At 40.9% G+C, this 16,207-nt stretch overlaps 1 long non-coding RNA gene across 4 annotated transcripts in view; it reads right to left on the bottom strand.

The window, feature by feature from the left end:
• The window catches only part of LOC138756335 (uncharacterized), a 142,664-nt gene that overhangs the window by 110,828 nt on the left and 15,629 nt on the right, over positions 1–16,207 (bottom strand). For all 4 annotated transcript variants that reach the window (XR_011352998.1, XR_011353000.1, XR_011352997.1 and 1 more), the window contains exon 2: positions 14,398–14,477. This is a non-coding gene — a long non-coding RNA (uncharacterized lncRNA). The remainder of the gene's footprint in view (positions 1–14,397; positions 14,478–16,207) is intronic.

The following is a 16,207-nucleotide window of genomic DNA, read 5'->3' as shown; positions in this document are numbered from 1 at the left end:
GTTCTAAAGCATTTCACAGAGTTGTAGTCCAGTTGAAAAACAGGAATCTAAGAATTAAACCCACAAGCTTTGGAACATAGTTTGGATCTACATGCATATTTTGATTTATTCATAAAGGAATTATAAAGGAACAATTTTCTGAGGAATACAAATAGTTTAAATTATTCGTGAGTAGACCAATCTTGAAGGTTCAAGATTACTTCACTGTCATGTACACAAATACACCAAATTTGTTTACTTTGGATTGTCTGTAATGGCACACAAACAAGTGCCGCTAGTCATGCCCCTGACCAAGAAGAGACAGAGAAATAATAGGGTCCCATCAACTATTGCACCTCAATAACCTCCATAATTGCAATAAAACACAAAAGCCTGCAGATAGCATGGTTGAAGTAAAAACACAATGCGGGAGAAACTCAGCAAGTCAAACAAGTGTACTTTATGTAGCAAAGATAAAAGATACATAACTATCATTCTTGAGCCCTTCATCAGGGTATGGACAAAATGTAGACAGGCATCTGAACAAAATGGTGGGATTGAAGGGGCAGGGGGAGGAGCACAGTCCCACAGGCAGGAGGTAATAGGGCTATCGTTCAGTGAACATTAAATAGAATGATAGAACTAGTCCATGGCAATGCAGTTTCTATTTTCTTGTCTGAATTCTAAAAGCATTTCAAATCTTTATCCTTGGTTTAATTGTGTGTGTAGTGAACTTGGAATTCACTACTGATGTGATGTCCGAAGGACTAGCTCCTTTCCTGACTCCGCCCCCCGCATATCCCAATATAAACCCTGGATCCCCGTCAAAATCCCAGTTCAGTCCAAAGACTGAACTTTTATTCTTACTGAATAAAAGTGTGTTGTACTCCCTTTGGTCTTGAGTGCTTTCAGTCACGTTACAATTTTATTCAGTATAGAAGAGGATGGAAGCCCTGTTGAAACCAGTAATGCTCTCATCGACCCTCTGTTCCCAGATGCCCCAGAGGAATTCACATACTGGCTGGAGTGCTTCCAAATGTACCTGGCAGCCATATAAATGGTCTACTCCATGGATAAACTCAAAAGGTCAGCGTTCCTCTCACGCATCAGACCTAAAGGATTCCCGATCATCAGGGACTGCACTACTTACGAGTCGGCCATCGAAAGTCTGAAGGCTTGCTACATGAGGCCACAAAATGTCATCATTGTGAGGCATCAGCTCTCGCAATGGAAGCAGCGGCCTGGTGAGTCCATTGAAGATTTTGTCCTCATTCTATGAGCACTCATGAGGAACTCCAGGTACAAAGAAGGAATAGCCCAGGAATGGAAGATGAGTAGATTCAGGACAGCCGTGTCTGTGGTGTGAGGTCCAAGTACATAAGGCAACAGTTGCTGGAACAGGGCAGTGCGGTGCTTTCTGAAAATGTGTGACTGGCCAAGTCACTGAAGATGGTCCAACTGGGAGCTGATAACCTGGAAGGCAGCAGCAACCTCCAGGATGATCTGGTCCCCTGAGCAGCTCACACGTGACATCAGCCCTGATGGCAGCGGCGTCCGGCACTAAGTGATGATTCTTCTGTAGTCAGCAGCAGCACCCAAGAACTCGAGGTCCTGCTAAAGATTCCATTTGGCTCTGGTTGTGGTAAGAAGGGGCACTAGGTGAAGGTCTGCAGGGTGAAGGGTAGAACTGAGAGGTCCTACGTGTGCACAACCTCCACTGGGCTAACTGAGATGAGTCCAAAGCCCAATCCCACAAGCTCCCAATGCCACCGTGGTGCACCATGGCCTTCCTGTGGGGCTACACAGGGAGGGCAGGAAGCTGGAAACCCCATAGCCATCTTGCTGCATTCCAAAATTGATTCCATCTTCATCAGACAAGGAAGGGGAGCGGCCATATTGACACACCATGTGGTCTCTGCCATCTTGGCGGTTTTCAAAATCGGTGCCAACAGATGAAGAAGGAAGGCACCATCTTGCTGCACCTCATGGCCTCCGCTATCTTGCCTATCCAAAAATCTGCAAGGGGGAAACGATTCCAGCGAGGGGAACAGCTGCATCTATGGAGTCCTGGCAGCGATGGTTTTGGACCAGGTGATATCATACCAACTGAACAATTCCATGATCAAGGTAGGGGTTTTCGGACATAAACTGGAATGTTTAATTGAATGTGGCTCAACTGAGAGCTTCATAAATGCAGAGACAGTCCAAAAACTTAATCTTAAAATGTAACCTTCTAATTATCATATTATTTTAGCATCCCATATGCAGTCTGTAAATATTCAAGAACATTGTTCATTTATCTTTGTCGGAGGGGGATTTCTGTAATTTCAGAATATTTGTACTTAAGAATTTATGTGCACCGGTCTTGTTGTGTCTCGACTTCTTGTGTTGCTTTAAAAACGTGACCCTGGAGTATTCAGGTCCTCTTCTTCCCATTACGGTTCAGAATGGAAAGCCCCAAAACTCTGATGCCTCCTTTTGACTCTCCACACTGAATATAGATCCACCTCTGCTGTTCCCGAATCTGAGTACTGATTGCAGACCAATTGCTATGAAAAGCAGGTGCTACAGTGCAGAGGACCCCACATTCATCAAGGCTGAGACACAATATCTGCTTGATGAGAACATTATCGACCACAGTACCAGCCCATGGAGAGCTCAGGTGGTAATGGCAAAGAGGGAAGAAAAGTCCAGACTAGTAATTGACTATAGCCAAACCATTAGTCGTTTTACACTCCTGTGACCAATGTGACTCCTCATGAGCAGATGTTTTCTTTCGAGAGAAAGTTCAACATCAGGGGCCACCTCCAAATGGCTTACGGCACCAGTTCCAGTGCTGCTTCAAAAGCGTGTGAGGAAGAGTAAACTGGCCCCTGGTCGAGAAGGTGCACTTACTCCATGCCAACCCCACTTATGCCTATATGGCATACCAAGATGGCAGGGAGTGCACTGACTTGATCAGGGACCTGGCACCCACTGCAACTGAGGGTCCATCAGCTCAAGAGAGTCAGGACCTACCCATGGTTCCCTGGAAAACACCAAAGGGCTCAGGTGAGACGACTCAGGAAGTGGTTCCAACCACCCCTCAACTGGAGCCAGATCACCCACTCCCCGAAGTCCCGGAACCACAGGAGCATCAGGAGCAACTCCAGTGCCCGCCTACATTACCGTGATCTTCCCACATCTCCAGACCTCCTGACAGGTTGAATTTGTAAATATTGTAAAAAAAAAAATTCTATGACTATACTATATTCTCAGTTTCACCCGCAGGCTTCATTCTAAGGAAGGGGTGAATGTAGTGAACTGGGAATTCACTACTGATGTGATGTCCTAAGGACTAGCTCCTCCCTGATTCCACCCCCATATATCTGAATATAAATCTAGGATCCCTGCCAAAGCACAGTTCAGTCCAAAGATTATTGTGTGTTATTCTTACTGAATAAAAGCATGTTGTACTCTTTCTGGTCTTGAGTGCCCTTTGTCGCACTACAGTGTGGAAATGTACAGATTTCTCAGCAGAGATCTTACATTCCAGTACATCCAAGATATCCTCTTTATAAAAACATGGCTTCCCTTCTACTACCATCAACCCAGTCCTTCCCCACACCTCCTCTATTTTCTGCACATCTGCCGAGGCCCCTTTGCTACAAGATGCAAGAAGGTCCTCATCTACCATCCCACCATCCTCCTCATCCAACATATTATCCTTCTCAATTTATACCAACTACAATGAGATACCACCACCAGACACATCTTCTCCTCCCCATAGGATTTGTTTCCACTGTGGCTTCCTCATCTACTCACCCCTTCTTAATCGTCACAGTACCTCATGTGAGTGCAAAACATGCTACATTTGTGCCTACATCTCCTCCCTCACCACCATTCAGGGTCCCAAACTGTACTGTTGCATCTGTCCTCCTCAACATTGGAGACACTTGACGCAGACCAGAAAATCATTTCATTGAGCACCTTCATTCTATCCACTGCAATAGTGGGGACCTCCCAGTAGCCAACCATTTTAATTCCCACACCGACACACCTCATGAACTGCCAGACCAAGGCTACCTGCATGTTCCATTTCAGCACACTCTCCAACCAAATGGCATTACCATCGACTTCTCTACTTTCCTTTAGCATGCCCCACACACCCTCCCATTTCTTCCTTTCCCCTATCATTATTTCTCCTTTCCTCTTGCACTCTCTCTCTCTCTTTCCCTTTCCTCCTGTTGTCCAGCTCTGCATTCAGAGAGCCATCCCCTTCCCTGATCAATTCTCCCCTTTCCTCTCCTGTCCTCCTATACGTGTCCAAGTATCATCTTTTTTCTGTTGGCCTGTGCTCCTCCCCTGCCCTTTCATCCCTTCTCCCCCAGCTGTTTTATTCAGTTGCCTGACTGCTTTTTGCTCCTACCTTGAATAAGGGCTCAGGCCCCAAACATTAGTTATGTATCTTACTCCTGTGGACGCTGTAAGACATGCTGAGTTCCTCTAGCATTTGTGTGCTTTTACTACAACCATAGTGCCTGCAGAATTTCATGATTCACTTTATTATTTGAAGAAATCACATGATGTAACTGAGCATGGAAGAGAAGAGTTTGAAACTATATTTGGTGTTAGGGATTCAGAAAAATGAAATGAGTGATGGATTTCAAAATGAATCATTGTGATTGACAAATAGTGACAAGTGAAGCTAAGAGACTTTTTATCCTTTTATAAAATATTATATCAATACCTTAATTAATAACATGGTTTCTAAATGAGTATTATTTTTATTATTTATATGTAATATTAATATTCAGAAGGAACCCATGGGTGCCTACACTGAAATTACTGAAAGGCCAGAGCACCCGTGGTCAGGTTCAAATCCAGGTCCCAGAAGTCAGGAAGCTGCTGTCATGCCACAAGTAATTTGGATTTCAAGTTCAAAATTCAAGATTCATTTTATTGCCTTGTACACAAAATGCACAAATTTCTTTTTTTCCTTTGTTTGTCCTGTAAACTGGGTCAGGAGCAGGATGTCGAGTACCGTCACACTGAGCCCTTGTGCACCTCAAGCTATGTGTTCAGCCCGCTCCTGTTCATGCTACTGACACCCACAACTGCTTTGCCAGATCCAGCTCTAACAGTGTCATCAACAGTAGATGGCCTAATCAGCAACAATGATAAGTTGCACTTTAGAGAAGCTGTGAAATGGTGCGAGAGTAACAACCTGAGTATCAACCTGGGCAAGATGAAGGAGATGATCGTGGACTTCAGGAGGACAAGAAAAGACCACCCTCATTACACATCAACAAATCTGTAGTAGAGAGAGTGGAGAGCACCAAGTTTCGTTGAGTTCATTTAACTAGTGTCCTATCGTGGACACTAAACATCTCCTCACTTGTCAGGAAGATGCAGCAGCGACTACTCTTCTCGCGAAAACTGAAGTGGGCAAGGCTACCTGCCACCATGATGTAAACCTTCTATAGGATCTCTACTGCATCACAGTGTGGTATGGTTTCTGCAGAGAAATGGATCATAGGACAATCACAGGACCATATGAGTGACAAAGAGAATCACTGGGATCTCCCTCTCCCTCATAAACATAATATATTCGAATCATTGTCTGAAGGTTGCACGCAAAATCATTGAAGACCTCTTCCACCTTGCTAGAGATACAGGAGTATCAGATCCAGCACTACCAAGCTGAGGAATAGCTTCTTCCCATGGGTGGTAAGAATGCTAAACGACCAAAGGAACTACTCACATTAAGCATCTGAGACTCTCATATTCATGAAACAACATTTATTTATTTGTCCAGATCACATATTTGCCCCGCATGTGTATTGTTTGTCTGTATGTGTGTTATGTCCTGTTGCACGTCTGCATGTTTTTCACCAAGGACCAGAGAACATTTTGTCATCAGATTGTACTTGTACAATCAGATGACTATAAACTTGACTTAAAACACATGATATTGGCCTTTATTGCAAAAGGATATGAATACTAATGACTTTCCACAGTAACATCCAGGAGGTGAATATGAAGTGTGAGCCTACTCAAGCGTCACCTAATGCCTGGTCTTCAATCCAACCCCCAATCGTTGCATCCCCTCCTTAGTAACTCTCTGAGACTGAACCCAATCATTTGTAAACGGTTATATGGTTATATGGTTATATGGTTATTGGCAACATTTGTGTTATATTTTACTTTAATGTAACCTTTCGACTATTTTTATATTAAATTACCAAGAATGCAACATCCATATCCAGTACATTGCTTGACTCCATTACTATCTGACCTCATGTGGTGAATCACACTATTGCTATATCTAGCCCTGATTATTTTGGGCTGTTCTCTCTTTTTTCAGCTGAAATAAACTTGGGCTCATCCCACACCCAGCTGCTCACATTCCCATTCTTCCAAATGCTAATCACCGCTTTGTTCGCTGACTTATGTTGGCACCAGATCTGACTGAAGTGCCATTGTAAAATTTCTCAAACTTTACAAACATCTCCACTTCATTGTTTCTCTTGGTTATTCTTAAATTTAAACACTCTTTTATTGGCATCTCTGTCTTCAACCTAAACCCCAGAAACCCTTTCCAAACCTCTGTGCCTTCCTTTCTGGGTTCTACTTATCTTTCAGTTCCCCAAATCCAAAGAATATTCCATGCTGATATTATGTCCTGGATGATTCTCAAATTCTTCCAGTTCAGAAATCAACACTATTTCTTCCCTACCACTTTAGCCCTTGTTCAATCTTGCCCAATAGCCAGATCTGTCAGGAAATTGACTGTGCAATACCAGGGTTGTTTTTATCTTTCTAATGAATGGTTGAAATATTTAAGTGCCTGTCTTACTTTCCAAGCCAGAATTCCACCAAGCACAGGTTATCTTGCAATCTTTTGGGGGAAGGGGGGGTGGGGTAAATTACTCTCTAAATTTGGATTTTAAAATGTTCTGCTTGGAACAGGAAAGAATGCTTCCACATTTTCGCTGAAAGAAGTAATGCAGGAGAAACTGCAATGGATCTTGATGGACAACTTTAATTGCCTGTTGTAGTTACTCTAAGTGTTAAATTTTCAAGCAAAACATTACAGAAAAATATAAAGTATGCCTCTCACTACAACTAATTGAAAAAGCCTTCAGCAACTCTTTAAGGTTGTCCATCAATTCAATGAATATATTTTTGCAATATATGGGTGTCACATAATGTGTGCCATAAACAGCTTTTAATGATGAATTATTATCCAGATGTTTTGAATTAATCAAGTTATATTATTTTCTTTTCTTTTCAGATTTTCAAAAATAATCATTTTATAAGTTTTCTGGCCATTAAATTGTTTTATCTGGAAAAAGAATAACATAATTTCACTATGTTAAAAAATGTTTCATTTTTTTTGCATAATATTCCAATTTGCCTATTGTAAGTCCATGCCAAGGTTTTGTCAGAGACATAAAATGGAATAAACTTTCAAGGAGAGAGAGAATGCATTTCAGTGTCCTACTTCACACTTCTTAATTTCTGCACCTCATTCTATTCCATTGTCTCTCACATGCTCATTTAGTTTGTCCTTATCTACATCAGCACACTTTGTCTCAGCTTCTCCTTTTCATAACATGTTCTCTGGCCCCTAATTGGGTCAAATTTTCCCCCTGAATTCATCATTAGACATTAAATTGACCATTTTACTTTCACAAACTCTAGCTCTGATTTTACCCCAAAGTAAATTGTATATCCCTGCAGTAAAAACTCAAATCTGGAGAAACTCAGCAGGTCACAGTGTACCTTATTCTTTCTTTCTTTGGATTGGCTTCGCAGACGAAGATTTATGGAGGGGTATGTCCACGTCAGCTGCAGGCTCGTTGGTGATTGACAAGCCCGATGCGGGACAGGCAGGCACGGTTGCAGCGGTTGCAAGGGAAATTGGTGGGTTGGGGTTGGGTGTTGGGTTTTTCCTCCTTTGTCTTTTGTCAGTGAGGTGGACTCTGCGGTCTTCTTCAAAGGAGGTTGCTGCCCGCCGAACTGTGAGGCGCCAAGATGCACGGTTTGAGGCGAGATCAGCCCACTGGCGGTGGTCAATGGGGCAGGCACCAAGAGATTTCTTTAGGCAGTCCTTGTACCTCTTCTTTGGTGCACCTCTGTCACGGTGGCCAGTGGAGAGCTCGCCATAGAACACGATCTTGGGATGGCAATGGTCCTCCATTCTGGAGACGTGACCCACCCAGCGCAGTTTGATCTTCAGCAGCTTGGATTCGATAGCTTAAGTAAAGATACAGTACATAACCAGCATTTTGGGCTTGAGGCCTTCATCATTCTACTTATGTCTGTGAAATATCTGTGAAAAGTATTTTAATACAGCCACTGGAATAGTTCATTATTTTCTAACCAGTTGAGTGTCTGAGTATGATGACAAAGCTAAAGCATCCATTTCAATCCCACCATTGAAAAATTATTGTAAAAAGGATTTTCACTGATTCCAGAATTGCAATCAAATATTGGTGACAGGATGGACAGCTGAGGCTCAACGGTTTGAAGTAAAGCACAAAAGTCTCCAGACACAGTGACTGAAGTAGAAACACAATGCTGGAGAAACTCATCAGGTCACTCAGCATATTTTATATAATAAAGATAAAGATACATATGAAATTTTTTGGGCTTAAGCCATTCATCAACGTAGAAGCAAAAAGTAGGCAAGGGCCTGAATAAAATGGTGCTGGGTAGGGGCATGTGGAGGAGCACAGGCAATAGGAAATAGGTGGATAAGGGAGGTACTCAGCTCCTTTGCAAAATTCTGAGACTCCCTCTTGATAACCCTCCATAAAAAGTCCCACCCATCACTTTGTTTCAGGCATTATTTTTGCTCACCTCTCTTTTGCGCCCACAGAAGAAGTCACTATAGAACATAGAACACTACAGCACAGTACAGGACCTTTGGCCCTCGATGTTGTGCCAAACCATATATTGCTTAAAACAAAACAAATCCTCCCATTCGTGTAACCCTCTATTTTTCTTCCCTCCATGTGTCTGTCTAGGAGTCTTTTAAATGCCCCATAATGTTTCAGCCTCCACCACCATCCCTGGCAAGGCATTCCAGGCACCCACAACTCTCTGCGTAAAAAAACCTACCCTTGATGTCTTCCCGAAACTTCCCTCCCTTCACTTTGTACTCATGTCCGTTGGTTTTTGTTATTCCTGTCTTGGGAAACAGACACTGGCTGTCCAACCTATCTATACTTCTCATAATCTTGTAGAGCACTATTCTACATTCCAAAGAGAAAAGTCCCAGCTCTACTAACCTTGCCTCATTTTCCAGTCCAGGTAACATCCTGGTAAATCACCTCTGCACCCTCTCCATAGGTTCCACATCCTTCCTATAATAAGGTGACCAGGAATGAACACAATACTTTAAGTGTGGTCTCACCAAAGATTTATGAAATTGCAACATGACCTCTCTACTCTTTTTTTAAATTTAAAAAAAAATTTCACACTATGAAGCATATTAATCAAAATACACACAAACATTTCCCTCTTGAATATACACAATGTAATTTTCTCCCCTTTTCCCCTCCCTTCCCTTCCTCCTTCCCACCCCCTCCAAACCCATTAAACATTCAACATATACAATACAATAAACCCATTAAACAATGTCATCACACAATGAAAATAATCAAGAAAATTGTGTCATCTACTTTTACACACTGGGTCAGTTCATTTTGTCTTCTTCTCATTCTATCATTTTAGGGGGTGGAGGTCTGCGGTAGGCCCTCTCTGTTGTGATCCATGTATGGTTCCCAAATTTGTTCAAATAATGTGACTTTATTTTTTAAAATTGCATGTTATATATCACGCCTCAAAAGTTAAATAAATGGGACCCACCAGTATCAGATAGATGTTTTTGATGTAAGAAGAAAATGGGAACAACAGTACTTGCAATTTGGGCATGTGAGAAAGTGGAAAAGTTTTGGAAAGATCTAAATCAGGTATTAAATAAAATCACAAAAAGCAACATACCAAAAAATCCAGAGATCTTTCTTCTAAGTAAATCAAGAAGTAAAGAATTAGGCCTCAAACTGGATGAAGTGCAAAAAAGATTTATTATGATAGCCTTAGCTGTAGCAAAAAAATGTATAATGTCAACCTGGAAATCAGAAGAGAGCCTGAGAGTACAGCAATGGTACTTGGAAATGAATAAATGTATTCCATTGACCTCTCCACTCTTGAACTCAATCCCCCTATTAATGAAGCCCAGCATCCCATAGTCCTTCTTAACTATCTTATCAACCTATAATTCCCAAGCCTCTCAGCAAAGTCACCTGCAAAGGAAATAAGTGGAATATCAGAGCACACAACAATTAGAGACAGAGAAATGAGAACCTTACTGATGACAAGAACTCAATATCAACCCACGAGGCATATGAATCTCATATGGACTTAAAGCCAGAAGCTACTGAAATATGATCATGTGCATAATCATAACCCAAAACATTCTTACATTGACAGCTTTGATTCATTTCTTTAATCATCCACATGCTGTTCAAGAAACCTGTGGGAGATGTGTCAGAAAGATAATAATTCTGGTTGCACAATCACATGAATCTTGAGGTACATTTGCCAGCCCAGGTGTTTATGCTTCAATGGCATTGGAAAAAGAGAGAGGACTGAGTTTTCACACAGTGCCTCGCATATCAATTGAACAAGAGCAAATGAGGCAATAGTGTCCATGTCAGAGGGCACACATCTGCATACAGATTCTGTATCTGAGTGGAATTCATTGAAAATGATTCCACGAAACCAACAATTGAGCATGTGATGTAGTGGAGAAGTCTGGCTCAAGCATTAGAATAATTTTCCCACACCCCTCCCCTAGCTCAGAGAACATCAATCCCCTTAGAGAATAGAGCCTGCTTAGTATAAAGCTCTCTTTGAACTGGATGTGATATATTCATCTTAATTGATTATTACCCCAGTAATTTGCAAAAAAAGTTGAATGGTCACTGAGGGCAAGGAAAGTTCTAAGAGGAATAATGTTACTGTCTCCCTCTTTCAAGTCAGAGTTCTTCATACTCTCTCTCAGTGATAGTTGAAGTAGTTTATGCCAGGTTTCCCCAAATACATCAGAAGACAGAGGATTTTAGCCAGGAGCATCCCAATAATTTGGACACACTGCCTGCTGATGCTCTGGTTACAGGTTAAAAAAAAATTGTGCTTGTAAAATTTTTGTTCTGTCTCCACTGGAACTTTAACTCTGTAAACATTTGTTTCTATCTCTTTCTTGACTTGCAGATTTCTTGACTTTCTCTGCCCCATGCACAGAAAGACAGGAAATAATGCTGAATAATGAGTGGGCATGGAGCCACACAGAGCTGTTTGCAGACCTTTCAGTGAGTGGCATTCTAACATAATACCCTTTCCAACAGAGACTAGCAGGAACCTGAACCTAAATATTAATATCTGTGTAGCAGCTCAGAGACATTCCGACTGAGGAATTCAATGTCATGCAATATCACATGGTAAAGCACAAGTGAAGAAGGCAGAGCAGAAGCATCAAATGATTAGTATTTCCAGAAGACTGAAAGATTCAACTGCAGGTTCTATGGATTGCACCTTCAGAAGTAGGAATCCAAATTCACAAACCATCAGAAGAGTTCTGTGCATGCCATTGAAAATTGATCATTTCCTGCTATGTATGTGAGAGTCTCTGAAAGAGTACATCTCCAGCAGTGAGAGGATTTTTGAATTCCACCATTGAATATTATAATCCCGTGGCCATCCCCAGAGGAGTCCATGCAGATAGAGGTCAACATGTAGGTTTGTTTTGTTACTTAATATAGTACTGCTCCAGCTACATCCTTTTCCTTTCCACTCACATACCACTTTAAGTCATCCCTATGCCGTAGGTGCTCGATGATTAGTAAGGGATTGCTTAAGGTGATATGTGGGTGGGAAGAAAATGTTTGAAAACCACTATTTGAATCGTATCTAATTGACTTGTTACGTGCACGGTTTCATAACTTCCAAGGAAATGGGCTAATGACAATTTTTCTCAAAGCAAAATATTTCAGTAACAATTGGGTCTAAAGCAGCGATTCTCAACCTTCCCTTCCCACTCACCCTTACTAATCACAGAGCACCGATGGCATAGGGAATACTGAAAGTGGTATGTGAGTGGAAAGAGAAAGGTCGAGAACCAATGCTCTAGACTTTCCCTGCTGTTTAGGCAATTTATGAAAGTTATTGACTGATGGTCACAATTTTACCAGATTTCTCTGGATAATAGGCAAGATATTCCCACTATACTCTTTTGTTGTCCCCATTGCATGGAAAAATGGCAAGATAAAATCAAGGGTTTTATCACCTGTTCAATGTAATTACTCGACTGTAGTCTGACTATTATGGATTTTTAATTTGATTGTGACCAGAGAGCAACCAATTTTTTGAAAGTTTTATCTACAAGAGGTGGTGTCTGAAGAAGGCAGCCTTCATCCTCAAGGGCCCCCACCACCCAGGCCATGCCCTCTTCACACTGCTATCATCAGGAAGGAGGTACAGGAGCCTGAATGTGAATACGCAATGGCACAAGGGCAGCTTCTAACCCTCTGCCATCGTATTTCTGAATGGACAATGAAATATCTCACTTTGTCCTATTTTCTTGCACTATTTATTCTTGAAATGTAATTTACAGCGATATTTGCACTGCAAAACAACAATTTCGATGGCATGTTCAAGGCAACAAATTCTGATTCTGTTTCTTGTGGTGACCATCGTTTCAAAAGCACCCTGTCTGTGGGTTTGGTTCCAATGTATTGCACAACAATATCACAAACACTTTGTCAGGTGTGGCTCAAAATATAAAACCACAGAAATGCTGGAGAAACTTAATGCACCAGTCCCTTTACTTCTTCAGAGTTCTGAAGAAATTTGGCATCCACCTGCGTCCCTTGGTGACTTCTGCAGATGCACCATTGAAAATATCCCATCAGGATACATCGCTCAATGGTATCAGAACTCCTCTGCCCAAGATCATCACAAACTGCAGAGAGTTGTGAACACAGTGCATACCATCATATGTACCCCCTCTCCTCTATTAATTCTCTCTGTATTTCCCATTGCCTTGTAAAAGCAGCCAAAATATTAAAAGTTTAATCTTACCTTGCCATTCTCTTTACACTCTCTCTTCAGGAAGAAGATTCACAAGTGTGATGTTATGAACTACCAGATTCAAGGATAGTTTCCTTCCTGCTGTCATCAGACTCCTCAATGAACCACAAACTAATAAAAATGTTGCCTTTTACTTTGTACTAACTATTTCTTACTGCAACTCTGCACATCTGTACTGTGTTTTATTTGTTGTACTATGCACAGACCTGGACTGGTAGCAAAAACAAACATTCTCCCTGCACCATGTTTCGAGTGACAACAAATTTGATCTTGAACTTGATGGGATAAACTGCGAATAGATTTAGCTGCTTAAAACTGAGTATACCTGAGGTGTTATCAACCACAGTAGAGATGTTCACCACCGCAATCTGTATCATCACAGCCTGGGAAGAATCACCCATTATTATCTGGCGCAAGATTTAACTCTGAATTAATGTGCCGTGCAGAAGTAAATGCTGAGAGTAGCATCATACATATCTATAAAAGTTGTGTAAATCTGGAGAAGTTGCCACATGCACAACCAACAGATTAGATCAGTGGTCTTGACACATATAGGCAGGTTGTGGGCAATAAAACTGCCAGTGGAGGAAAAGCAAGAATATTCTCACCCATTTATTTAATTTTTTGGGTGTGATATATAGCCTGTGTAACCAATTATATTATATCATGCATAACCTCATGTTTATTGTATTTCTCAAAGTTCTGGAGCATAACTTTTTCCATATTTCATTTATTATCTTTATGTATAGATCTTGTTCCCACTTTTGTTTGGGTTTACAGCTTATTTCATCACTTTCTTTCTCTTGCAGCTTGATGTACATGTTTGTTATAAATCTTTTAATTATCATTGTGTCTGTAATCACATATTCAAAGCTGCTTCCTTCTGGTAACCTCAGTCTGCTTCCCAATTTGTCCTTTAAGTCAGTTTTCAGTCGGTGGTATGCAAACATTGTACCGTGAGTTATTCCATATTTGTACTTCAATTGTTCAAATGATAATAAATTATTTCACAAAAATCAATTTTCTATTCTTTTAATCCCTTTTCTCTCCCATTCTCTAAAGGAAAGGTTATCTATTGTGAAAGGGATTAGTTTATTTTGCATCAATAATAATTTTGGTAGTTGGTAAATAAATGGGACCCACCAGTATCAGATAGATGTTTTTGCTGTAAGAAGGAAATGGGAACAACAGTACATGCAATTTTGACATGTGAGAAAGTGGAAAAGTTTTGGGAAGATCTAAATCAGGTATTAAATAAAATAACAGAAAGCAACATACCAAAAAATATCCACATTGGTGATAGAATCTGTACTGTCACACTGTACTTCTGGACAATCTGTTCCAGTGTCATCATAATGCTGGAAATGCAGAAAAAGATCCAGGTTTGTATTGATCACAAAAAGCAAGACATTTGCAATTGGGTTAATTATCACTAATCAGTCAACTTTCAGTCAACACAGACATAAAGAAAGGTGTAATTGACGAACCTAGCAAGTGACATTTATTCTCTAATAACCTGTTCCCTGATACTACTTTGAGTATTGCTAGGACCACTTTGTTCCAGACTTAATCATAGCTTTTGATCAAACATGGGACTAAAGCAGCCACGCAGGACTGTGTGCACCTAAACACCAAAAGTTCCAGAGGTGATAGGAATGTGACTGCTCAAGGTCAGCCATTTTCACTGGGGGCCCTTGGACCACAGCATATTTAAGTAAATGCCTCGATTTCTTTTCACCTCACATAACATAAATATTTTGAATTTTGTTTAAAAAATATAGTTAGTCAGAGGAAGAAACCAAAAATTTAAGCCGAGTCCAATGGGTGCCATAGCCACAAAAAAAAGGTTAAGAATGGCTATTCTAGATATCAAGGCAGCATTTGATTGAATGAAATATCAAGGACCCCTGGTAGAACCAAAGTCAATGACTATCATAGGGAAAATAATTCAATGGTGGCATTTGCATAATTGATCTGAGCCTTTGTTAATTGACAATCAAACATGACTACATTTCCTCAGCACCGTGTCTTAGACCCATCCACCCTTTCATCAAATTGTCAGAAATGGAGATATTCATTAATAATGCACTATATTCAATTCCGTTTAAAACTCTTAAACAAATAAAGCAAGTCATATTTGCATGTACCAAGACCTAAATAAATTTCAATGGCATTATCATTAGTGAATTTCCTGTCAATGCCCAAGTCTGACAAAAAATTCAATGGAATCGGTTGCATAAATCCTGTCGCTATATTAACAGGACAGAAGCTGGAATCTTTTGGCAAGTGACTTAATTCATGATATCGAAAGCCTTTCTACCATTGACATATACTGATCAGAAGTGTCATGAGTTGCAGGTGGAGAGAGGAATGACTGATGGAATTTAATACAGAGAAATGTGAGGTGTTGCATTTTGGGAGGTTTAACATGAATAGGACTGACATAGTGAATGTAGGGTTCTGGGGAGTGCTATAGTGCAGAGGATCTAGGAGTACGGTACATTGTACCTTGAAAGTGGAGTCACAGGTAGAAAGGGTAGTCATAAAGGCTTTCAGCACATTGACCTTCATCATTCAGAGTATTAAAATGTTGGGAGGTTATGCTGCAGTTGTATAAGATGCTGGCGAGGCCCTATTTGGAGTATTATGTTCAGTTTTGGTCATCATGCTACAGGAAAGAAGCATCAGGGTAGTATAGTTAGTAAAGCAGTTTGCTCAACATTGTTAGAGTGCCAGCAACCAGGTTTGAATTCAGCGCTGCAGTAAGGAGTTTCTACATTCTCCTCGTGTCTGAGTGGGTTTCCTTCGGGTGTTGAAAGGATATGAACAACATGTATTCTCTCTTGGGGACCTCATTGTTCATCATCAAGAGTGGTTTGGTGGCACCATCATGATTCCAACAGCCCAAGTTCTCAAGGAATTAAATGCCACAATGCCTCAGTGGCAGATAGTAAATGGACTAAAACATGGGATAAACCTTGACCTCCTCTCCCCTAAAATGAATCTGTCATTTGAAGTGATCACCACCTTGGGTGTCCTTATGAAGGAAACATCCCATCTTCACACTGAGGGTATGGTCCTTCATGTG

Source organism: Narcine bancroftii, chromosome 3 (genome assembly GCF_036971445.1).
Source record: "Narcine bancroftii isolate sNarBan1 chromosome 3, sNarBan1.hap1, whole genome shotgun sequence".
Taxonomy (NCBI): domain Eukaryota; kingdom Metazoa; phylum Chordata; class Chondrichthyes; order Torpediniformes; family Narcinidae; genus Narcine; species Narcine bancroftii.
The sequence above is the reverse complement of the archived record's forward strand: the minus strand, read 5'-3'. Positions and strand labels throughout refer to the sequence as shown.